The 27,324-nt window shown below is 34.4% G+C and overlaps 1 long non-coding RNA gene across 1 annotated transcript; it reads left to right on the plus strand.

Annotated features, from left to right (window-relative positions):
- Nucleotides 1-1,660: 1,660 nt before the first annotated feature.
- On the plus strand, nt 1,661-11,009 carry LOC139507334 (uncharacterized). The gene is made up of 3 exons (XR_011660657.1): nt 1,661-2,317; nt 10,060-10,157; nt 10,783-11,009. It is a non-coding gene; the product is annotated as an uncharacterized lncRNA (long non-coding RNA).
- Nucleotides 11,010-27,324: the final 16,315 nt, after the last annotated feature.

The raw sequence follows: 27,324 nt of genomic DNA on the forward strand, positions 1-27,324 counted from the left end.
ATCATAGGTTTAACTTTCTTTAGACTTGTATATATATTATATCTGTACAACCTTCAAACCTATGAAACATCAATTATTGATAGAAAAAATACCGTTCGACTAAGTGCAATTTGAATAATTATGTAACATAAACGATACAAATGTGTTGCAAACAGAACCTTTTGCCGATTGCACTTCAATTTATTTATTATGACAGAATACGGTATTTTTTTCAGTTTTAATTCGCGCATAATTTTAAAATACTTATAGTAAATGTAGGTTAAGTGAGAAATAATATAATAAGAAATGCTATCTAGAATTCGAAACCATGCAGTAAATGCAATAGGCTGGTCCTCTATCTCTGATATACGGGTATCTCAGATATCCTTTAAAAGACAGGGAACAAGTCTTTCAATGTAGGTATTTTGATTGGTTTAATCAAAATGCTTTGGTTAAAGAAGTACTACACTACAATTGAACTTCAACCGTGAGTGCGACAGTATTTCATCCAGCAAAAAGAAGATTAGTAATGGAATATCGTCAAAGAGAGAACAAAGATAGAATACGGTACGAATATTTTGGTTCTTCAAGTTGTTTTGGTTTTAACAGTTATAATTGATCAAATTAAATAATTATATTTTAATTTAAGATAATTTTCGTTAAGAAATTTAAAACAAATAATAGTTCGACTTCGGGACAGATTTAGGAATAGCATTGTATGAAGAATATAGAGTTCCCATTTTTAGGAAGGAGTCTCACCCTTGACTGAAACCCTTATTAACTGTTATTTTATGTTATAGAATAGAACGATTAAGTTTTCAACATTGTTAAATTGAAATTACATCTAAGAGTCCATGTGATTAATGAGACGATTCCTATGACTTTTCCGAAGATACATGTTTGATAAACGCACATGTTCTAAGTAAAAAAGTCATGTCCTCTAGTCCTAAAAGCGCTTTGAAAAAAGTCATAGGGGGCTATGTTCCTGCCTTATGTTTATTTTAGCTATCATCTACTTGAATTGATTCTACCCTATGGAGCCGTTTGTGACAGTTCTTATCTATAATAGATCACAATACCAAGAACAGATCAGAGAGCCCTATCTATTTTTTGGTAAACGGACCGAAAGTCACAGGACAAAAAGTCACAGGACATAAAGTCACCTAACAGTCACAGGACAAAAGTCACAAATAATCTGTTGACAATTGTTTGAATATATAAGAGAAATATCTTGAAATATTTACTTTTTAATACATATATTCATATTAAAGTTTAAGAAATGTGTCATTATACTTGAAAAATTAAGATTTATTTAAATTTTATAATGCAAAAGAAAGATTTCTTTGCACCATGAAGCCATTTAAGTGCCAACTGAAGCCACTTTGACATTTTGTTTTTTTAATAATTATTTGATCATCTTTGATATGTTTTTGATAAATTTTGTTTACAAGGTTGGTTTATTTACAATAGTTCAAGAAAAATACAAAAATATTTTTGTAGAAATAAGCGTTTTTTATTCAAAGAAAATATCAGAAAAAATGAATTGTGACTTTTTGTCCTGTGACTTTCTGTCTTACATTCTAGTTTTTTGGGTCCTCATTTAAATTATTAGAGAACTTTTTTTTAATTTTCGATTACGTTAAATATTTTATTCATTCTAATGATTTGATTAATTATGTTATGTTACAATAATTTCATTAACTTTTTAACAAAATAAGTTTTGATATGGTTGTTATTTATTACTGTATATTGCAAGTGACAAATATCCTCATTAATACTAAACCACATAGGTATTATTATGTAAGATTGTATAATGTCAGGTAAAGTCTGGTAACAACAAAAAAATACATGGACACTGTGTAATCCAATTTAACATTTACCTGTAATCTTTCGAAAGAAATTGTATTATGGTACGATCTTTTTACCTTTTTATGAGAGGTTTGGAGTATGAAAGCGGACACGTTTTTTCTTCTTCTCAAATACGTTCTTTGTCTCTAAATTTATTTTAAAACGCCCCTCATAGTAAGGGCCGCATAGAATGCCAGGTCTTTAAAGCTTACTATATGGTATTGGTTTTGTACATCGTTAAAGGCCATACTGTGACATATAATATATAAATCGGCTTTTGGTCGTATTTTTTTTGTCTTTTGCAAGTTTTAAATACGTAATGTATTTATATGCATGTTTCTTTTTCAGTTCAACATCCAATCCAAGAAAGGAAGTCTTTCTTTTTTATAAAATAGAGTCACCACTTAGTAATTTTTATGCCGCCCGATTCAGGTGTCTGGAAAGTGGTACACTATAGTACAGAGCAATTCTACTTATACAAAAAAAGCCGGTAAGTGTTTTAGTGGTAATCTTATAACATGAAAATGAGAAAGTATACCGATTAACACGTTTAAAAAATATACCCAACAAATAACAGGGGCGTATCCAGAACCTTGAAGTCGGTGTGTGTGTGTGGGGGGGGGGGGGGTATTGCGATCCAAATTATATATTTAAGAGCCAGTCTGTGATAAAACCATGCAAAATGGTCCAAATCCAAAATATTCCAATCAGGCTGATATTTTGTATTTTAGATACCTTATATGTAATAACTATTTGTGCAAAATATTTTGAAAAAATATTCAGCCATTATTTGTGTATGCCGAACATTTGAAAATTGTCCATTTCTGTACTGACAAATGGCCATTTTAAGCCTATTTTAAGGTATTTTGACCTGATTTTTTTTGTTTTATAGAAAAAATTTAGCTTAATGATAACATATATCTTAACAAACAACTTGAAATGAAAGGAAATTATGATAATTCAAAAAGTTGTGAGATTTCTCAATACCCCTACTGACAGGTTGAAAATGCATGGTTTTGAAAAAGTGCCGATTCAGCACAATTTGTATATTTTTAAAGGCTTGAATCTTGTAAGATCATGTTTTATTTTCAATAAAATGTAATATTTCATGAAGCTTATATATTCATCTACAAAATGCTAGAAAATGGTGCTCGGCAAATGATATCTTATTACGATAAAATAATAATTAAAGATAGGCGTGATGGCCATTTTGCCGATTTTTTGAGTTTTTTATCTGTTTCAATAGAAACTTTTCAAAAGTATGTGATAGTCAAAATATAAGAAAAATAATGACTGAACTAATGTTAACTGGTTATATTAATTGAATAAACCAAGTTCAACTAAGTTTAAATTAGAAAATATACTCAAGGGGTAAACCTGGGGAGACCGCTTTTTTGCATTTTTTGCCCCTAAACTGAGCATTTTTACAATATGTTTAAAATATTAACCTATTCAAAAGAAAATAACTTTAGTAACTTAAAAATGGGCTGTTTTATTTACAATACTATGCACACTCATCAGGTAATATCACCATGAGTTCTTCACAAAATTAGCATTTTATAATAGTCTAGTTTTTAGACGCTTTTTGTCTAAATTCAAAGTGGCCACAATTGAGTTCAGTCTTAAATTTTTAAAACATGTTGTATTTGATAATGAATCATAAATGTGAAAGCCTTGTACATTCATGTAATTTATTTCCAGAAAAGAGGAAGATTTAATAGTTTTGTGAATTTCATAGAATTGTGCCTCTTACCTAGAAAAGTGCTATATTTTCTATATTATGATACAGCTTTATGCCAAATATAAAGAGACTACTCCTAGAAGTTCCTAATAAAACTGCAACTGAAATTTTGTGACGCTGACATGAACCAGTTAGTTATCCCTATGTCAATTTTGGGAGAACAGTGGACATAACAGTAATGTTAAGTTTCCTCCTAGGATGTAATCTCTAGCAATTTGAGGCTTGGGAATAAGACATGTAAAATATAGTTGGCCTATTACTACCAGCTGAGACAAACACAAATATTTCAAATTGCAATAAAATTTATTTCATAACCACATGTAATAACCAGATACTCTGCAGGGCGCAGCTTTATACGACCGCAGAGATTGGACCCTGAACATTTGGGGAAAGTATGGACAGAACATTTAAGCTTGATATAGCTCTGAATTTGGTTTGGGATTAAATAGTTGACACAACAAAATGAGTGTGGTCTAAGAACTTAAACTTAAAAACTTAAAAAAACATTTAATTTAACATTTACCTCTTATGGTCCAATATCCAAAATCTAAATGCATGGTTATATTCAGCATATCATAGAACCCCAAGAATTCAATTTTTTGATGAAATCAAATAATTTTCAATTTTAGACACTTAAGACCTCAATTTGGACCAATTTGATAACCGGTCCCAAATATTAAAAAACTAAATACATGGTTAGATTCAGCATATTGAAGAACCCCATATATTCAATTTTGTTGAAATCAAACAAAATTTAATTTTGGACTCCGATTTGGACCAACTTGAAAACTGGGCCCATAATAAAAAATCTCAGTACATTTTCAGATTCAGCATATCAAAGAACCCCAAGAATTATTTTTTTGTTAAAATCAAACTAAGTTTGATTTTGGACCCTTTGGACCTTGATGTAAACCAATTTGAAAACAGGACCAAAAATTAAGAATCTAAATTCACAGTTAGATTTGGCATATCAAAGAACCCCAATAATTCATTTTTTTATGAAAGCAAACAGTTTAATTTTGGACCCTTTTTGGCCCTTAATTCCTAAACTGTTGGCACCAAAACTCCCAAAATCAATCCCAACCTTTCTTTTATGGTCATAAACCTTGTATATAAATTTTATAGATTTCTATTTACTTATACTAAAGTTATAGTGCGAAAACCAAATGTCTTTGGATGACGACGACGATGACAACGACAACGTCATACCAATATAGGACCAATTTTTTTCAATTTTTGCGGTTGTATAAAAACAAATATACACAGATAAATGGTTAAACTGTAGAGCAGACATACAATTACCCTACCACGTCCACTTGTATTTTTGTCCATCGGATGAGTTAAGCCATTTTCAACTGATTTTTATAGTTCGTTCTTATAATTTACTGTTATACCACTGTCCCTGGTTAGGGGGAGGGTTTGGATCCCGCTTACATGTTTAACCCCGCCACATTATTTATGTATGTGCCTGTCCCAAGTCAGGAACCTGTAATTCAGTGGAAGTCGTTTGTTTATGTGTAACATATTTGTTTTTCGTTCATTTTTTATATACCGTTAGTTTTCTCATTTGAATTGTTTTATCGGGGCCTTTTATGGCTGACTATGCGGTATGGGCTTTCCTCGTTGTTGAAGACTGTACAGTAACCTATAGTTGTTAATGTCTGTGTCATTTTGGTCTCTTAATTGTAGACAGTTGTCTCATTGGCAATCATACCACATCATCTTTTTTATATTGTCATTAAAATGGTAAGATTTTACTGTTCATATACATATAATATTATTGTGGTCTACCGTAAAGAAAAACATTCAAAATGTTATTTTGTCTTTAAAAAAATGAGTTATTTCCGTTTGAACAGAAGTCTTCTAATGAATAAGTATTTCATCAAAAATTTAATTCTAGAGAAAGGGCTTGAACTGAACAAAGAGAAAAGCTTAAAGCGTGAATAATGAATTCGACCTGTAACTTGTCATGATAAATCAAATCAAAATCTACAACCACAAAAAAGTCTGATTTACCGAACTGACAGATAGACAGACTGACAGACACGCAGTGCAAACCTAAGTCCACTTAGACGTTAGCCGTTAAGGGACTAAAAATGAAAATCTCAAAGTATCAACAAACACGAAAGAGATGCTCTTTGGAGAGGGAACATTCAAGATAATTTTGGAAAAGCTTTCGATTTTTGAAGAGTAGGGTTACCTCAAATGTCTTTCTTTTATCTTGATTTAATCTGAGATATAAATCAAAAACTTTTATATGGCACATTATATATGCAAACATAATCTTTTTTCGTAGATAAAAAAAAATGGCCACATTTTTTTTTACATACACTCTAATAGACACAACTTTCTAATCAAGACACGCAAAGAGTGATTGGCCCTATAATTGGTTGCATTCCAATCAAAAGTTTCAAAGAGGAAGATTTTTTGAAGTACAAGTATGTTCACAACTCTGTTTCATATAACAAGCTTTTTAAAAGACTGTCATCAATTGAAAGTATGTGAAAACCAGGTGCTCCGCAGGGCACAGCTTTATACAACCGCAGTGGTTGGACTCTGAACAGTTGGGGCAAATTAAATATGGTCACAATGTTCAAGCTTGATGCTGTCTGAATTTGGATTGTGATTGAATTTTTGAAGAAAAAAAAAGGTTTTTGTTACAAAATCAATGTGGCCAAAGATCAACAAATCTATTGCACAATACTGTGCAATTGAAGATTTCTTCTTAAAAATTTTCAAAATTTGAAATTTTCAAAATTAAAAAAAAAAAAAAAGAAATCCCTTAATTTTAAAAAAAAAAATCCCCCCCCCAAACTTATTGAAACCCCCCTTTCAGAAATAACCCTTAAAACAATCCCATCCTTTCCTTTTTAGTATAGAACCTTGTAGAACAATTACAGAGAGATCCGTATACATGTACTTAAACCCAAGTTATTGTTTGGAAACTAGAAATGTGCTTCTTTTCGGCCCTTATTTGGCCCCTTATTCCTACATATTTTGGGCAATTAATCCAAAACTAAATCCCAGCCTCCCCTTTGTTATATGGAGTATTGTGGTACAGTTTGAAAGAGATCCATACAATTACACACAAGTTATCGTCTTGAATTAAGAAAAATGCTTGTATTTGACCCCTTTTTGGCCCTTTATTCCTAACTTTGATTCCATGACCCATTTAAAGGAATCCAAACCTTCTACTTGTGGTTTTAAACATAATGATACAATATCAGAGCAATTGAAATACTTATACACAAGTTATTATCCTTAAATTATAAAATGCTTGTTTTGGGCCCCTTTTGGGTCCTTAATTCCTAAACGGTAGAGACCATCATCCCCAAAATCGTTCTAAAGCTTCCTTTTGTGTTATTGAATCTTCTGAAAAAAAATCATAAAGATCTATACACTGAAACTAAAGTTATTGTCCGAAATATAAGTCTACTTTGATCAGTTTTAGTTAAAATGTTAAGGGCAAAAAAACTATTACAATAGTGCATTTTATAGATATTTGGGGGCATTTTTTAGTAACTTCCCATTATTTGCCAGGCTAAAATTTTTTACTTGTCTTAGAACTGATATGCACCTTTAAAAAAATCCTAAAAGTTTAAAAAAATGAATATGATCTTGAGAGAAAACACCTACTGAGTACATGTACTACATGCAAGTTATCTAAGACATCTGTTGCACGAATCTCTCTGGCAACCTGCCAAAAGGTAAAAAGTATGTCAAAATGCATTTTTTCTTATTTTTTATAATGTTCTTTGCAAAATATAACAAGATAATGCTATATTTAAGAGATATATCAATTATTCAGACCTTTAAAAAGTATCTAAATTTTGGTAATTTTTTTGCATTATTTTTTTATAATTCACAAATATGCAAATAAGGCTGTTAAATGGAAAATAGTGTGAATTAACCAAACATTTTTTTTTTTATCTTAACTCCTAAATACCCAAAGATTTTGGAAATATATATAATGTTGCAAAGTTATTACTACCAATTTGGACGAAATTTGAGATTTTGCATGGTTTTATGGCAGACTGGCTCTTAATAAACATTTATGTGAGTGTGCGTGGTAATGGTAATATTTTAGTCATTATAATGATTTAATTACGTTATAAAACAATATTTTCATTAACTTTTTAAATGGCCTTGTTTCTTTGAAATTGGTCTACTTAATATTTTAAATTAAAGATGTCAGATCATCATTTCTATAGTTCTTTATCGTTATTTTTTTTTAACATTTCACTTTTTTCTTTAGTCAATTGATCTCTATTATTTGTCCTAAGCATGTATGTAATATTTGCCACTTGACGTTGAGTAACCAATAATCACCTCTTTAATCTGTTATTATCAGATTATTACATGGCATTTTTCATATCGCATGTATTATCAGCCCTAGGTTCAATATCAGCCCAAGAGCCGCATGGCTCGAGGGCTGATATTGACCGAGGGCTGATAATACATGCGATATGAAAAATGACATGTTATGATCTTTTTATCACATGCTTCAACAGTAGAGAAAAATAACAGATTCATATATTGATCTTTCTACGTGGTTCCCGAAAAGAAGTTGAAAGAGTAAAAAGTTCACGGACGTCGGACCAAAAATTTGATACATTCAATATGAAATCTTTCTATCATATGCCTCAACAGAGAAAAAATCATTTAAATATTGACGAATTGACAAAAAATAATTCAACAATATGCATCATGAACATTGTTTGGAAAAGTCAACTTTTTTAAAGTAACTTTCTAAATTATGTTCCAGAAAAACTTAAAAACTGCATTTATTTAATATATTTTTTTTTTAATTTAATTTAATTATTTTACACAATATACTTTCCACTATTCAAATAATTGTTTTGTACACTACTGTGTAATGTTTTTCACTGAAAACGTAGCATTGAGGTGTATTTTCCGGAATGCCATGTGATAACGTTACGGAAAGGCATGTGATAACAATCGAAGCATGTGATAAACTTTTCATATCAGCCCGCTAAGCACCAATTCGGAAAATATGGAAAATACTTTAATTTAATGCTATTATCATACGGTAAAAATCATATGTTATTTAGTCTAAGTATATGATAATTACATTTATCGGTACCATGCATTATTCTCTTTTCTTCAAACTACATCAGAGAAAAATAATATAATATGTCTCTAATATCATTCATATCCTCATAAATGATGACCCATGCCTAGCCTCATACATGTATGTACATGGTAATTGAAACAGGAAAAATATACTGTCATATATTACCGTATGCTTGGACTAATAGATAAATGTATTTATATATAAGTAGTTCCAGATTATGTTTTATAATATGCAATTGCGGTTTATTAATGATTATATATAAAACAATGACAATCAAATTCTTTTTTTGTGGAAAGAGGTTTGGGGCAGTATTTTTTAAAATAAATTGTTGGTTTCCTTTGAAAATAGGAATGAAAAGAAAATACGACATTCAATTAGAAAATCTTGTTTGAAAAGAAAGTTTGATGTTGAATAAAATCACAAAAAGACAGTTTTGAAGAAAAAAAGTCACAAAAATTGGTAATGTGAGAATTTTGTTATGGAGACATATATTCCATATATCGATACTAACATTCTTGGCACTAAACATTTACTGATATGAACATATTTTGTGAAAACACAGAATTTGATTAGGTATTTCTTTCATGGTCAGATGATTTCACCTGTTAATCGATCTCAATCTGGGATATTGTGTATTAAAAATAGAATTTTTTTTTTTTTAAATCGTACTTTTTCCAATCAACAAGTACATGTATATACATTTATAGTTTTAAACATCAAATCTTTTAAAAAGAGACATTAGTTTACACACAGGTGTCAATATTTACACACTCAACAATAAATTGTCATAAATCACGCATGTTGAAGCTGGGATTAATTAACGGATAAAGTTAAGAAGTCAAATCAAGCTGCGATTTATTTCCGCTCTAGATTTATTAATAATTAATAATCTTTTATTCGTAAGCAATACAGCTTATAGAATTATAAATATTACAAATATTCAATTACATCAGTGAAATATATTTACATTTAAACAATTAGTCAAAAAATCATATAAGTAAGTATACCCATATAACAGAACAGCAGAGTATGGTAAAACTTAACACATATTAAGCATTCATAATGATAAACTTAATTACGTGCCTTTTTGGCCAGAAATAAAAGCTTCCCTAAATTGTTAAGTTCCTTTACATTATGAACAGATAGCAGTTGTATGAGTTTAAAATTCGAAGGTTTTCTCCAATAATATGGTTTGATAAATTTCTTTCGAAGTTCATTATACTTTTCACATACTAAAATAAAATGATATTCATCTTCAATTACAGTACTTGTTTATCACACATATTACAAAGTCTCAGATGTCTCTTAATATTATAAAATCGGTCAGTTTCTATATTCAAACAGTGAGCAGATATGCGATATTTACAAATAAATGGTTTATAAATATAATTTACAGCATGATCTAAATAAAATTGTAACAGACCCACCAAAGATTAAACATCTGAATGGGAGCGCGTTTCCTATGACATTATGCAGAGAAGCATTTTGGGAAAGGTAATAAATTACAAAAATATATTTTTATTTATCAAGAAGTAGAAAAATCTACATACAAAAAACGTTATATGGTTATGTCATAACACTGATGTTACGTTGCATTTCTTCTCGAACCATCGTCCTACTATCTCAGCAGTCAGCACAAACACAAAATAGCAAATACGCACTTAACAAAAGCAATTTGATAATAGCGACCTATGACAGATACTTGTTACAGTTTGAGAATACAGAAATATAAAAAAAATTATCTTGATGCCAATACAATCTGCAATTCATTGTCGTGTTAACAAGAACGAATTCACAGACCTTTGTTTCATATTGAAACAAAAAGTATCCATACTAAATACTGACTGATTTTCATATATCTGTAAAACTGAACATAATACTGGTACAATAGAAAAGGAGTTCCAAAACCGATAGTCACTGAAATTCTTCTGACGATCTTGCGTATCTTCTCAGAAAAAAATGGTAGGTAAAATACTTATGTCACATATTAAAATGCATGTCGTAATGCTAAACCTTCATATCACATTTTATTTGTTTGTTTAAAATAGGTGTTTGAGAAAAAGGAATTGCATGCATTGATTCATTCTTATTTATTGAGTGTACATTTATATATTTCTAGTTCAGCAGTGACAAAACCCTTAAAAGGAATCTAAAGGCGACGTACCCAAAAATCCTGGCAGAATCCAGCCTATGGACCTGAAATTGGGGACTGGGTACGGACATACAGACCCTCATGCACATGATCCAAAGTTGTGGTGAGGACGGAACCGTCTTGGGAAAGCATGGTCCATGTTTAATTTAATTTCATTCGTTTGTCCTTTGATTAAATCACGTTAATGATACGTACTTTTCTTGTTTTTTTTTCTTCAAATTTCCAATTGTTACGTCATAGAAAGGCCTTATATATAAAAATGATGGGGTAAGATTGCCAATGAGAAAACTCTTCACAAGACGCCAAAATTAAGAACAAAAGTTCACCTTACGACTTTCAGCAATGATCAAAGCGTATACTGCATAATCAGCTATAAAAGGTCCAGAAATGACAAACGTTAAACAATTTAATCGATAAAAGCTAACCAATGCGACCTAAGCTATACACAAAACAATAAACCAAAAAGCAAATATGTGACTTAGCAAGCTAGCACCAAACGACACTGAACAACAGGTTCCTAACTTAGTTCATATCAATACATACAGAATGTGACGGTGTTAAACATGTTAGCGGGCGCCAAACTCTCCCCTTACCATGCTCATTATGTTGTGTCCACTAAAACTAGATGAAATCATATTTAATTACTTCCGTTTAACCTACAGTATGCTGCGATAATTTGATGTTCAATATGTCCCTACAAAGTTATCAATTATTAATGAAAATCTACGGAAGCGTATTAGCGCCACACATTTTTTTAAATTTTTCTTCCTATGTTTGCGTTATAACGCAAACCTTTGCGTTATTACGCAAACATTTACGATATAACGCAAACCTTTGCGTTTAACGCAAACATTTGCGAAATAACGCAAACCTTTGTTTTATCTTATTTCTTATTTAAGATTCAAAGGAAACAGTAGCTATTAATGGAGGAGGCTGTATATATTAAAATTTATCACCTTTGTAGTCATTGCAAAGTAAAATGCTTGAATAATTAGATCATTGACCAATAATGAGCAGAATAATATAAAAAGATGTGGTATGAGTGCCAATAAGAAAACTCTCCATCTAAGTCACTATTCGTAAAAGTAAACCATCATAGGCCGAAGTATGGTCTTCAACACAGAGCATTGGCTCACACTGAACAACAAACTATAAAGGCCCCCCAAAACGATATCCATATTGAAAATCGAGTAAATTGAGGTTATACCGAAGAAAAAAATCAACCCTGCTAATATAGCTATAACCGAATATAAATATATACTTCCAAAGTAAGCTCTCGCTTGAGAACTGTGTAAAGTAGGTTAGATTTGAGTTGTAACGAAAAGCCGTTTGCGTTATATCGCAAAGGTTTGCGTTATAACGTTATAACGCAAAGATAGGAAAAAAAATGTGTGGCGCTAATACGCTTCCGTAAAAATCATTAACAAAAAAGTAATAAATTTGTTCCAGACCATATGAGTATTTGGACATGCAATACGCGTACGGTCCGGACCGTATGCGTACAAATGTATACTTTTAACCATATGAGTATTTGGACAATACGCGTACGGTCCGGACCGTATGTGCCACGTATGCGTATACTCGTACAGTCTATTACGAGCTGGAACATATCTGTTATTGGTTTTTAAAAATCAAAAATATTATAAAAATATTATAACAATTAGATGAATAAAGTGAATAAGTGAACATTTGATTTTAATCAATTGAAATTAAGTATATTAATTGTCTATATAAATCCTTATTTTTTTATTACTTAATTTATTTCCATAGATTTTTTTTAATAATTTTATTAATTTCTGTCCAGTGTTTTTGTCGGTTTTTGTGGTAAAGTTCGTAAATATTCTCAAAAGAAGATCTTCAAACATTATAATTACTTCCAATAACTTCAATTTCAATGATTGAAAGTTCAATCCATGTAATTTGCTAAATACAGGAGATTAACAGATTGAAATAATCTGTCTTTTTTTAAATAGTCAAAATATTTAGTTTTTATTCAGTTTACAATTTAACTTTTAAAATTGATTCGAGATTTCTGTTATCTTGATCTGTAATATATATTTTAGTCTAATCAGTGAACTTGACCAACTTCTTAAAATTAGTCAGACCGTACGCGTACGGTCCAAATACTCATATGGTCCGGAACATATTAACATAAATTAGAATATAGTAATTTATGTGTCATTTGGACTGTTGTAAAGCGTTGTCTCATTGGCACTCATACCACGTCTTTTTTACGATTTGATTAATTTGGAACTCTCTTTGTAGTTGAAAACAGCAATTTGTATTCTGAGAAATAAAACAATTTATTGTAGTTATTAATTTCTCAATGACAATGTTTCATTATTAGTAATTGCTACTCGATTAAAATTTGTCAACGTTCAGGATATTCATAACATATAGTTGTCACTGGACGTACTTTTCAAACATTTTACTGTGTAAAAAGTTTCAAATAATTGTTCGATCCTTAAATTTAACTGTCTCGTGTGGAGAAATATCGTAAAACACTTGTTGCCTCGATGGCATCTATATTTTTCGGTGGTTTCCTTTTTCTGGTGATAAAAACATGTCTGGACAATGGATGGACATCTCAATTTGTTCTTTCACAGACCGGTCAAAGAAGTCTGGAAATATCCGTAGTGATTAAAAATAACAACTCAGTTGGTCACCTTTGACCGGAGTCGAAATATTAATACTGTTTTGGTTATTTAACGTGCAGTGGCCAATGTTTCAGTATATACATCTTAATTTTATAGTTTAATATGAATTATAAAATATACAACTTAGAAATAGTTAAAACGGGTTGATTTAATCTCTATATTCGTTGCTTGATTTAATTATAAATTATTTTTTCTTCTGTTGTAAAACATGTTTTCGGGAAATAGTAGCTAATAATCATTATGGATGCATATTTGTACTGAAAATAGATATAGTATTATTTTTTTTAAATCTGAAATATTCTTATCACAGTAATTAATAAGCGCATGTGTTTAGATCACAATTAATATCCATCCTGTTTATTGTGTAGACCCAGTGGAAACGTTGAGCAATGAATAGATGACAATTCAATCTGAGTTTTATGATTGTTTATGAATGGAAAGACTAGACTGCTGGTCACCATGTCAGCTTGGCTCAAACCTTATGCATTTACCTTTTTTTTAGTGGACATTTTATTCTCCCCCAAAAATAGTTGTTTAAAACACCTTAAATCTAATAAGATAATAGTATTGCCACCTGCAACACATTCCAAACCAAATGTTCCACAGAACGCCTTATATAAAACAAATGCCTAAAAGAAAAGGATGACGACAATCAGTTTAAAATGTTTGAATAATAATACTACAAACAAAATATTAATTACGCCCGGTTTTGTTTATCATATTACTTATTGTCATAAAAGATGTCTTAAACATTTTTTTTTATATAAAAAGATAACATAAGACCTTTAATGATGAATTAATTAGTAACAACCATACCTTATAAAATAAAATGGACATCTCAATAATTCCCTCCGACCGGATAAAGAAGTCCGGAAATATCCGGAGTGGTATAAAAGTTTTGTAGGTTTTTATTTGACAAGAGATAAATGCCAAGACATATACGAGTTAAAGAAAGAAATCTCAATAAGTTTACTTAGACCGCCTAAATATTCTGTCCTGAATATCGGGAGAGATATGATAATCATTTCGCAGTGTTCTCTTTGACCGGGGTTGAAAGTCCGGATATTTTCGGATTTTTGGTGAAAATCTAATTAAATTCCCTCAGACCGGTGGTACAAGTCTTTTGAATCACTTAATAATTTTCATAAGTCTAAATTTTCAATAAGGTTATAAAAAACAAATATGCCCCAAAACAAACAAGAAGAGAACTAATACACCGAAAACGAGAAGAAAATGAAAAAATCAAAACGGGAATTAACTTGACGTTCTAAATCGACGCCATTGACGTTACCTTAGAAAATTCATATTCAGGTACATGGACGATAGTCCAAGTCTTATATTAACCTCTCGTTATTTTTGCCGCGATGTATAACATGTTTTATCAAAAATTATTTCCTTTGTTTTTAGAAAATGACATGGCAGAAAATTTAAAGTCAATAAAATAAAATAATTAAACTCTGCTTTATTTGGATTTAAAATTGTTTTTTAGCCTTTAATGACAACGTATGGTAGTTGTAAATCTCAATAGTGACAGAAGTTTTGAAATAATCAGAGTGGTAAACTACTAACAAAATTTCGTTTGTTCCCCTTTGACCGAGGTCGAAAGTCCAGGCGTATACGTATTATATGTGGAAATCTCAATAATTCCCTCCGACAGGATAAAGAAGTCCGGAAATATCCGGAGTGGTATACAAGTAATTTTGTAGGTTTTTATTTGATAAGAGATAAATGCCCAAACATATAGGAGTTAAAGAAGGAAATCTCAATACCTTTACTTAGACCGCCTAAATATCCTGTCCTGAATATCGGGAGTGATATGATAATCATTTCGCTAGGTTCTCTTTGACTTCCGTTGAATGTCCGGACATAACCACATTATGGGAGGTAATCTCAAGTTCCCTCAGACTGGTGAAAGAAGTCTGGAATTATACAGAGTGTTATAATAACAATTGCGTTGGTTTACCTTTGACCGGGGTTGAAAGTCCGGATATTTCCGGATTCTTGGTGAAAATCTCATTAAATTCCCTCAGACCGGTGGTACAAGTCCGGAAATATCCGGACCGATACAATACGAATTTCGTTAATTTCCATTTGACGGGAGATAAAAGTCAGCACCAATCCAGATTATGCTCTATTGACACTAAGTTCTTTTGCATGCAGTTGATAATTTTCATAAGTCAAAATTTTCAATAAGGTTATAAAAAAAAAATGTGCAAAAAAAAAAATAAAAAAAAAAATAGAACAAATACACAGAAAACGAGGAGAAAATGAAAAAAAAGAAATTAACTTGACGTCATCAATCGACACCATTGACGTTACCTTAGAAAATTTATATTCAGATTCATGGATAGTCCAAGTCTTATATTGACCCTTCGTGATATTTGCAGCGATGAATAAAATGTTTTATCAAAAATTATTTCCTTTGTTTTTAGCAAATGACATGACGGAACATTTATAGTCGTACAATAAAATAATTAAACTCTGGTTTGATTGGATTTAAATTTTGTTTATTAGCCTTTAATGACAACGTATGGTAGTAGTAAATCTCAATAGATCACGCCATCCAGTGACAGAAGTTTTTGAAATACCCTGATGAATTGAATCAACATTTCGCTAGGTTCCTGTGGGTGAAAGTCCGGACATATCCGGATTATGGATATAAATCCCAATAATTTCAATCAGACCGACGAAAGAAGTCCCGAATTATCCGGAGTGGTATAATAACAATTTCGTCGTTCTCCCTTTGACCAGGAACGAATGTCTGGACGTATACGGATTACCTGTGTATATCTCAATAAGTTCCTTCAGACCAGCGAAAGTAGTCCGAAGTAGTACAATAACAATTTTGCTAGGTTTCCTTTGACTTTCAATGAATATCCGGATATGACCGGATCATGGGTGGAAATTTCAATTGATTTCTTCAGATCGATGAACGAAGTCCGGAAATAATCAGAGTGGTAAACTACTAACCAAATTTCGTATGTTCCCCTTTGATCGAGGACGAAAGTCCAGACGTATACGTATTATAGGTGGAAATCTCAATAATTCCCTCCGACCGGATAAAGAAGTCCGGAAATATCCGGAGTGGTAAAAAAGCAATTTTGTAGGTTTTCATTTGACAAGAGATAAATGCCCACACATATACGAGTTAAAGAAGAAAAGAAGAAAATCTCATGTTTACTAGGACCGCCTAAATATCCTGTCCTCAATATGGGCGGTGCTGGGGGAAGATTTTCACTCTTATGGGTGGTTGCCTTTATGTTGGTTTTCTATGCTTTTATGATGGTTTATCGTGTTTTCCGCTTAATGAAGCACCTATTTATATTGAAAAACACATGTTAAAGTTAGCCAAGGCCTTTACGATGAAAATGACACCTTGTATATACAAATGATATGCTCTGTTTGGTCTCTTGGGTGAAAAGATCCCGAGTTGGTATGGTCAATATTGGCTTCTGGCTATACAAATTGGGGGTAGGGGTCGATTAAATATTTATTTGGCTTACGTTCACATATTTTAGTATATATAAAGATTCAAGCATGTAGTAAACACCCTAAGCATTAGTTTGAGCTATTATATACCCCAATGGCATGCCTGGGCGATGCTGGGGGCAGATTTTCACTTTAATGGGTAGTTGCCTGTATGTTGGTTTTCTAGGCTTTGATGATGGTTTATCGTGTTTTCCTTTTAAAAAAGCACCTATTTATGTTGGAAAACACATCTTAAAGTTAGCCTAGACCGTTACAATGAAATTGACAACTTGTATAGACCAATGATATGCTCAGTTTGGTCCCTAGGGTGAAAAGATCCGGGGTCGGAATGGTCAATATTGGCGGCTGGCTATCAAAATTAGGGGTAGGGGTCGATTAAATATTTTTTTGGCTTACCTCCACATATTTCAGTATAAATAAAGATTCAGGCATGTAGTAGACACCCTTAACTTTAGTTTGAGCTATAATATACCCCAATGGCATGCCTGGGCGGTGCTAGGGGTAGATTTTCACTCTTATGGGTAGTTGCCTTTATGTTGGTTTTCTAGGCTTTTATGGTGGTTTAACGTGTTTTCCGCTTGATGATGCATCTATTTATGCTGGAAAACACATCTTTAAGTTAGCCAAGGCCTTTACGATGAAAATGACACCTTGTATAGACAAATTATATGCTCAGTTTGGTCCCTAGGGTGAAAAGATCCGGGGTTGGTATGGTCAATATTGGCTTCTGGCTATACAAATTGGGGGTAGGGGTCGATTAAATATTTTTTTGGCTTACGTTCACATATTTTAGTATATATAAAGATTCAAGCATGTAGTAAACACCCTAAGCATTAGTTTGAGCTATTATATACCCCAATGGCATGCCTGGGCGATGCTGGGGGCAGATTTTCACTTTAATGGGTAGTTGCCTGTATGTTGGTTTTCTAGGCTTTGATGATGGTTTATCGTGTTTTTCTTTTAAAGAAGCACCTATTTATGTTGGAAAACACATCTTAAAGTTAGCCTAGACCTTTACAATGAAATTGACAACTTGTATAGACCAATGATATGCTCAGTTTGGTCCCTAGGGTGAAAAGATCCGGGGTCGGTATGGTCAATATTGGCGGCTGGCTATCAAAATTGGGGGTAGGGGTCGATTAAATATTTTTTTGGCTTACCTCCACATATTTCAGTATAAATAAAGATTCAGGCATGTAGTAGACACCCTCAACTTTAGTTTGAGCTGTAAAATACCCCAATGGTATGCCTGGGCGGTGCTGGGGGAAGATTTTCACTCTTATGGGTAGTTGCCTTTATGTTGGTTTTCTAGGCTTTTATGGTGGTTTAACGTGTTTTCCGCTTGATGATGCACCTATTTATGCTGGAAAACACATCTTTAAGTTAGCCTAGGCCTTTACGATGAAAATGACACCTTGTACAGACAAATTATATGCTCAGTTTGGTCCCTAGGGTGAAAAGATCCGGGGTTGGTATGGTCAATATTGGCGTCTAGCTATACAAATTGGGGGTAGAGGTTGATTAAATATTTGTTTGGCTTACGTTCACATATTTAAGTATATATAAAGATCCAAGCATGTAGTAAACACCCTAAGCATCAGTTTGAGCTATGATATACCACAATGGCATGCCTGGGCGGTGCTTGGGGAAGATTTTCACTCTTATTGATATTTGCCTTTATGTTGGTTTTCTAGGCTTTTATGATGGTTTATCGTGTTTTCCGCTGAATGAAGGACCTATTTATATTGAAAAACACATCTTTTAGTTAGCCAAGGCATTTACGATGAAAATGACACCTTGTATAGACAAATTGTATGCTCAGTTTGGTCCCTAGGGTGAAAAGATCCGGGGTTGGTATGGTCAATATTGGCTTCTGGCTATACAAATTGGGGGTAGGGGTCGATTAAATATTTGTTTGGCTTACGTTCACATATTTTGGTATATATAAAGATTCAAGCATGTAGTAAACACCCTAAGCATTAGTTTGAGCTATTATATACCTCAATGACATGCCTGGGTGGTGCTTGGGGAAGATTTTCACTTTAATGGGTAGTTGCCTTTATGTTGGTTTTCTAGGCTTTGATGATGGTTTATCGTGTTTTCCTTTTAAAGAGGCACCTATTTATGTTGGAAAACACATCTTAAAGTTAGCCTAGACCTTTACAATGAAATTGACAACTTGTAAAGACCAATGATATGCTCAGTTTGGTCCCTAGGGTGAAAAGATCCGGGGTTGGTATGGTCAATATTGGCGTCTGGCTACCAAATTGGGGGTAGGGGTCGATTAAATATTTTTTTGGCTTACCTCCACATTTTTTAGTATAAATAAAGATTCAGGCATGTAGTAGACACATTTAGCTTTAGTGTGAGCTATAATATACCCCAATGGCATGCCTTGGCGGTGCTGGCGGAATATTTTCACTCTTATGGGTAGTTGCCTTTATGTTGGTTTTCTAGGCTTTTATGGTGTTTTAACGTGTTTTCCGCTTGATGATGCACCTACTTATGTTGGAAAACACATCTTTAAGTCAGCCAAGGCCTTTACGATGAAAATGACACCTTGTATAGACCAATCATATGCTCAGTTTGGTCCCTAGGGTGAAAAGATCCGGGGTTGGTATGGTCAATATTGGCGTCGGGCCATCCAAATTAGGGGTAGGGGTCGATTAAATAGTTTTTTGGCTTACCTCCACATATTTTAGTATAAATAAAGATTCAGGCATGTAGAAGACACTCTTAGATTTAGTTTGAGCTATAATATACCCCAATGGCATGCCTGGCCGGTGCTGGGGGAATATGTTCACTCTTATGGGTAGTTGCCTTTATGTTGGTTTTATAGGCTTTGATGATGGTGCATCGTGTTTTCCGCTGTATGAAGCACCTATTAATGTTAGAAAACACATCTAAAAGTTAGCCAAAGTCTTTACGATGAAAATGACACCTTGTATAGACCAATGATATGCTCAGTTTGGTCCCTAGGGTGAAAAGATGCGGGGTTGGTATGGTCAATATTCCCATCTGGCTATCCAAATTGGGGGTAGGGGTCGATTAAATATATTTTTGGCTTACCTCCACAAATTTTAGTATAAATAGAGATTCGGACATGAAGTAGACACCCTAAGCCTTAGTTTGTGCTATAAAAAACCCAAATGGCATGCCTGGGCGTTGCTTGGGGAAGATTTATACTCTTATGGGTAGTTGCCTTTATGTTGGTTTTCTAGGCTTTTATGATGGATTATCGTGTTTTCCGCTTGATGATGCACCTATTTATGTTGAAAAACACATCTTTTAGTTAGCCAAGGCCTTTACGGTGAAAATGACACCTTGTATTGAACAATGATATGCTCAGTTTGGTCCCTAGGGTGAAAAGATCCGGGGTTGGTATGGTCAATATTGGCGTCGGGCTAAACAAATTGGGGGGAGGGGTCGATTTAATATTTTTTTGGCTTACCTCCACATATTTTAGTATAAATAAAGGTTCAGGCATGTAGTATACACTCTAAGCCTTAGTTTGAGCTATAATATACCCCAATGGCATGCCTGGGCGGTGCTGGGGGAAGATTTTCACTCTGATGGGTAGTTGCCTTAATGTTGGTTTTCTAGGCTTTGATGATGGTTTATCGTGTTTTCCGCTTAATGAGGCACGTATTTATGTTGAAAAACACATCTTAAAGTTAGCCAAGGCCTTTGCGCTGAAAATGACACCTTGTATAGACCAATGATATGCTCAGTTTGGTCCTTAGGGTGAAAAGATCCGGGGTTGGTATGGTCAATATTGGCGTCTTGCTATCCAAATTGGGGGTAGGGGTCGATTAAATATATTTTTGGCTTACCTCCACATATTTTAGTATAAATAAAGATTCAGGCATGTAGTAGATACCCTAAGCCTTAGTTTGAGCTATAATATACCCCAATGGCATGCCTGGGCGGTGCTGGCGGAATATTTTCACTCTTATGGGTAGTTGCCTTTATGTTGGTTTTCTAGGCTTTTATGGTGTTTTAACGTGTTTTCCGCTTGATGATGCACCTACTTATGTTGGAAAACACATCTTTAAGTCAGCCAAGGCCTTTACGATGAAAATAACACCTTGTATAGACCAATCATATGCTCAGTTTGGTCCCTAGGGTGAAAAGATCCGGGGTTGGTATGGTCAATATTGGCGTCGGGCTAAACAAATTGGGGGTAGGGGTCGATTAAATATTTTGTTGGCTTACATTTACATATTTGAGTATAAATAAAGATTCAGTCATGTAGGAGACACCCTTACCTTTAGTTTGAGCTATAATATACCCCAATGGCATGCCTGGCCGGTGCTGGGGTAATATGTTCACTCTTATGGGTAGTTGCCTTTATGTTGGTTTTATAGGCTTTGATGATGGTGCATCGTGTTTTCCGCTGTATGAAGCACCTATTAATGTTAGAAAACACATCTAAAAGTTAGCCAAAGTCTTTACGATGAAAATGACACCTTGTATAGACCAATGATATGCTCAGTTTGAACCCTAGGGTGAAAAGATCCGGGGTTGGTATGGTCAATATTGGCGTCGGGCTAAACAAATTGGGGGTAGGGGTCGATTAAATATTTTGTTGGCTTACATTTACATATTTGAGTATAAATAAAGATTCAGTCATGTAGGAGACACCCTAAGCATTAGTTTGAGCTATAATATACCCCAATGGCATGCCTGGGCGGTGCTAGGGGAAGATTTACACTCTTATGGGTAGTTGCCTTTTTTTTTGGTTTCTAGGCTTTTATGATGGTTTATCATGTTATCCGCTTAATGAGGCACATATTTAGGTTGGAAAACACATCTTAAAGTTAGCCAAGGCCTTTACGGTGAAAATGACACCTTGTATAGACCAATGATATGCTCAGTTTGGTCCCTAGGGTGAAAAGATGCGGGGTTGGTATGGTCAATATTCCCATCTGGCTATCCAAATTGGGGGTAGGGGTCGATTAAATATATTTTTGGCTTACCTCTACAAATTTTAGTATAAATAGAGATTCAGACATGAAGTAGACACCCTAAGCATTAGTTTGTGCTATAAAAAACCCAAATGGCATGCCTGGGCGTTGCTTGGGGAAGATTTATACTCTTATTGGTAGTTGCCTTTATGTTGGTTTTCTAGGCTTTTATGATGGATTATCGTGTTTTCCGCTTGATGATGCACCTATTTATGTTGAAAAACACATCTTTTAGTTAGCCAAGGCCTTTGCGCTGAAAATGACACCTTGTATAGACCAATGATATGCTCAGTTTGGTCCCTAGGGTGAAAAGATCTGGGGTTGGTATGGTCAATATTGGCGTCGGGCTAAACAAATTGGGGGGAGGGGTCGATTTAATATTTTTTTGGCTTACCTCCACCTATTTTAGTATAAATAAAGGTTCAGGCATGTAGAAGACACACTAAGCCTTAGTTTGAGCTATAATATACCCCAATAGCATGCCTGGGCGGTGCTGGAGGAAGATTTTCATTCTTATGGGTAGTTGCCTTTATTTTGGTTTTCTAAGCTTTTATGGTGGTTTAACGTGCTTTCCGCTTGATGATGCACCTATTTATGTTGAAAAACACATCTTTTAGTTAGCCAAGGCCTTTACGATGAAAATAACACCTTGTATAGACCAATGATATGCTCAGTTTGGTCCCTAGGGTGAAAAGATCCGGTGTAGGTATGGTCAATATTGGCGTCTGGCTATCCAAATTGGGGGTAGGGGTCGATTAAATATATTTTTGGCTTACCTCCACATATTTTAGTATAAATAAAGGTTCAGGCATGTAGTATACACCCTAAGCCTTAGTTTGAGCTATAATATACCCCAATGGCATGCCTTGGCGGTGCTGGGGGAAGATTTTCACTCTTATGGGTAGTTGCCTTAATGTTGGTTTTCTAGGCTTTGATGATGGTTTATCGTGTTTTTCGCTTAATGAGGCACGTATTTATGTTGAAAAACACATCTTAAAGTTAGCCAAGGCCTTTGCGCTGAAAATGAGACCTTGTATAGACCAATGATATGCTCAGTTTGGTCCCTAGGGTGAAAAGATCCGGGGTTGGTATGGTCAATATTGGCGTCTTGCTATCCAAATTGGGGGTAGGGGTCGATTAAATATTTTTTTGGCTTACCTCCACATATTTTAGTATAAATAAAGATTCAGGCATATAGTAGATACCCTAAGCCTTAGTTTGAGCTATAATATACCCCAATGGCATGCCTGGGCGATGCTTGGGAAAGATTTTCACTCTTATGGGTAGTTGCCTTTATGTTGGTTTTCTAGGCTTTTATGATGGATTATCGTGTTTTCCGCTTGATGATGCACCTATTTATGTTGAAAAACACATCTTTTAGTTAGCCAAGGCCTTTACGGTGAAAATGACACCTTGTATAGACCAATGATATGCTCAGTTTGGTCCCTAGGGTGAAAAGATCCGGGGTTGGTATGGTCAATATTGGCGTCGGGCTAAACAAATTGGGGGGAGGGGTCGATTTAATATTTTTTTAGCTTACCTCCACCTATTTTAGTATAAATAAAGGTTCAGGCATGTAGTAGACACACTAAGCCTTAGTTTGAGCTATAATATACCCCAATAGCATGCCTGGGCGGTGCTGGAGGAAGATTTTCACTCTTATGGGTAGTTGCCTTTATTTTGGTTTTCTAGGATTTTATGGTGGTTTAACGTGCTTTCCGCTTGATGATGCACCTATTTATGTTGAAAAACACATCTTTTAGTTAGCCAAGGCCTTTACGATGAAAATAACACCTTGTATAGACCAATGATATGCTCAGTTTGGTCCCTAGGGTGAAAAGATCCGGGGTAGGTATGGTCAATATTGGCGTCTGGCTATCCAAATTGGGGGTAGGGGTCGATTAAATATATTTTTGGCTTACCTCCACATATTTTAGTATAAATAAAGGTTCAGGCATGTAGTATACACCCTAAGCCATAGTTTGAGCTATAATATACCCCAATGGCATGCCTGGGCGGTGCTGGGGGAAGATTTTCACTCTTATGGGTAGTTGCCTTAATGTTGGTTTTCTAGGCTTTGATGATGGTTTATCGTGTTTTCCGCTTAATGAGGCACGTATTTATGCTGAAAAACACATCTTAAAGTTAGCCAAGGCCTTTGCGCTGAAAATGACACCTTGTATAGACCAATGATATGCTCAGTTTGGTCCTTAGGGTGAAAAGATCCGGGGTTGGTATGGTCAATATTGGCGTCTTGCTATCCAAATTGGGGGTAGGGGTCGATTAAATATTTTTTTGGCTTACCTCCACATATTTTAGTATAAATAAAGATTCAGGCATGTAGTAGATACCCTAAGCCTTAGTTTGAGCTATAATATACCCCAATGGCATGCCTGGGCGATGCTTGGGAAAGATTTTCACTCTTATGGGTAGTTGCCTTTATGTTGGTTTTCTAGGCTTTGAAGATGGTTCATCGTGTTTTCCGCTTAATGAAGTACCTATTAATGTTAGAAAATACATCTTAAAGTTAGCCAAGGCCTTTACGATGAAAATGACACCTTGTATAGACCAATAATATGCTCAGTTTGAAGTCTAGGGTGAAAAGATCCGGGATTGGTATGGTCAATATTGGCTTCTGGCTATACAAAGTGGGAGTAGGGGTGGATTAAACATTTTTTTGGCTTACGTTCACATATTTTAGTATATATAAAGATTCAGGCATTAAGAAGATACCCTTAGCCTTAGTTTGAGCTATAATATTACCCAATGGCATGCCTGGGCGGTGCTTGGGGAAGATTTTCACTCTTGTGGGTAGTTGCCTTTATGTTGGTTTTCTAGGCTTTGAAGATGGTTCATCGTGTTTTCCGCTTAATGAAGCACCTATTAATGTTAGAAAATACATCTTAAAGTTAGCCAAGGCCTTTACGATGAAAATGACACCTTGTATAGACCAATGATATGCTCATTTTAAACCCTAGGGTGAAAAGATCCGGGGTTGGTATGGTCAATTTTGGCTTCTGGCTATACAAAGTGGGGTAGGGGTCGATTAAACATTTTTTTGGCTTACGTTCACATATTTTAGTATATATAAAGATTCAGGCATGTAGTAAACACCATATGCATTAGTTTGAGCTATAGTATACCCCAATGGCATGCCTTGGCGGTGCTGGAGGAAGATTTTCACTTTTATGGGTTGTTGCCTTTATGTTGGTTTTCTAGGCTTTTATGGTGGTTTAACGTGTTTTCCGCTTGATGATGCACCTATTTATGTTGAAAAACACATCTATTAGTTAGCCAAGGCCTTTACGATGAAAATGACACCTTGTATAGACCAATGATATGCTCAGTTTGGTCCCTAGGGTGAAAAGATCCGGGGTTGGTATGGTCAATATTGGCTTCTGGCTATACAAATTGGGGGTAGGGGTCGATTAAATATTTGTTTGGCTTACGTTCACATATTTTGGTATATATAAAGATTCAAGCATGTAGAAAACACCCTAAGCATTAGTTTGAGCTATTATATACCCCAATGGCATGCCTGGGCGGTGCTGGAGAAGATTTACACTCTTATGGGTAGTTGCCTTTATGTTGGTTTTCTAGGCTTTGATGATGGTTCATCGTGTTTTCCGCTTAATGAAGCACCTATTCATGTTAGAAAATACATCTTAAAGTTAGCCAAGGCCTTTAAGATGACAATGACACCTTGTAAAGACCAATGATAATTATGCTCAGTTTGAACCCTAGGGTGAAAAGATCCGAGGTTGGTATGGTCAATATTGGCTTCTGACTATACAAAGTGGGGGTAGGGGTCGATTAAATATTTCTTTGGCTTACCTCCACATATTTTAGTATAAATAAAGATTCAGGCATGTAGTAGACACCCTTAGCTTTAGTTTGAGCTATAATATACCCCAATGGCATGCCAGGGCGGTGCTGGGGGAAGATTTAAACTCTTATGGGTAGTTGCCTTTATGTTGGTTTTCTAGGCTTTGATGATGGTTTATCGTGTTTTCTGATTAATGAGGCACTTATTTAGGTTGGAAAACACATCTTTAAGTTAGCTAAGGCCTTTACGGTGAAAATGACACCTTGTATAGACCAATGATATGCTCAGATTGGCCCCTAGGGTGAAAAGATCCGGGGTTGGTATGGTCTATATTGCCGTCTGGCTATCCAAATTGGGGGTAGGGGTCGATTAAATATTTTTGTGGCTTACCTCCTCATATTTTAGAATAAATGAAGATTCAGGCATGTAGTAGACACCCTGTGCTTTAATTTGAGCTATAATATACCCCAATGGCATGCCTTGGCGGTGCTGGAGGAAGATTTTCACTTTTATGGGTTGTTGCCTTTATGTTGGTTTTCTAGGCTTTTATGGTGGTTTAACGTGTTTTCCGCTTGATGATGCACCTATTTATGTTGAAAAACACATTTATTAGTTAGCCAAGGCCTTTACGATGAAAATGACACCTTGTATAGACCAATGATATGCTCAGTTTGGTCCCTAGGGTGAAAAGATCCGGGGTCGGTATGGTCAATTTTGGCGTCGGGCTAGACAAATTGAGGGTAGGTCGATTAAATATTTTTTGGGCTTACATTCACATATTTTAGTATAAATAAAGATTCAGGCATGTAGTAAACACCCTAAGTATTAGTTTGAGCTATTATATACCCCAATGGCATGCCTGGGCGATGCTGGGGGCAGATTTTCACTTTAATGGGTAGTTGCCTGTATGTTGGTTTTCTAGGCTTTGATGATTGTTTATCGTGTTTTCCTTTTAAAGAAGCACCTTTTTATGTTGGAAAACACATCTTAAAGTTAGCCTAGACCTTTACAATGAAATTGACAACTTGTATAGACCAATGATATGCTCAGTTTGGTCCCTAGGGTGAAAAGATCCGGGGTCGGTATGGTCAATATTGGCGGCTGGCTATCAAAATTGGGGGTAGGGGTCGATTAAATATTTTTTTGGCTTACCTCCACATATTTCAGTATAAATAAAGATTCAGGCATGTAGTAGACACCCTTAACTTTAGTTTGAGCTGTAATATACCCCAATGGTATGCCTGGGCGGTGCTGGGGGAAGATTTTCACTCTTATGGGTAGTTGCCTTTATGTTGGTTTTCTAGGCTTTTATGGTGGTTCATCGTGTTTTCCGCTTGATGATGCACCTATTTATGCTGGAAAACACATCTTTAAGTTAGCCAAGGCCTTTACGATGAAAATGACACCTTGTACAGACAAATTTTATGTTCAGTTTGGTCCCTAGGGTGAAAAGATCCGGGGTTGGTATGGTCAATATTGGCTTCTAACTATACAAATTGGGGGTAGAGGTGGATTAAATATTTGTTTGGATTACGTTCACATATTTAAGTATATATAAAGATCCAAGCAT

Source organism: Mytilus edulis, unplaced genomic scaffold, assembly GCF_963676685.1.
Source record: "Mytilus edulis unplaced genomic scaffold, xbMytEdul2.2 SCAFFOLD_110, whole genome shotgun sequence".
Lineage (NCBI taxonomy): Eukaryota > Metazoa > Mollusca > Bivalvia > Mytilida > Mytilidae > Mytilus > Mytilus edulis.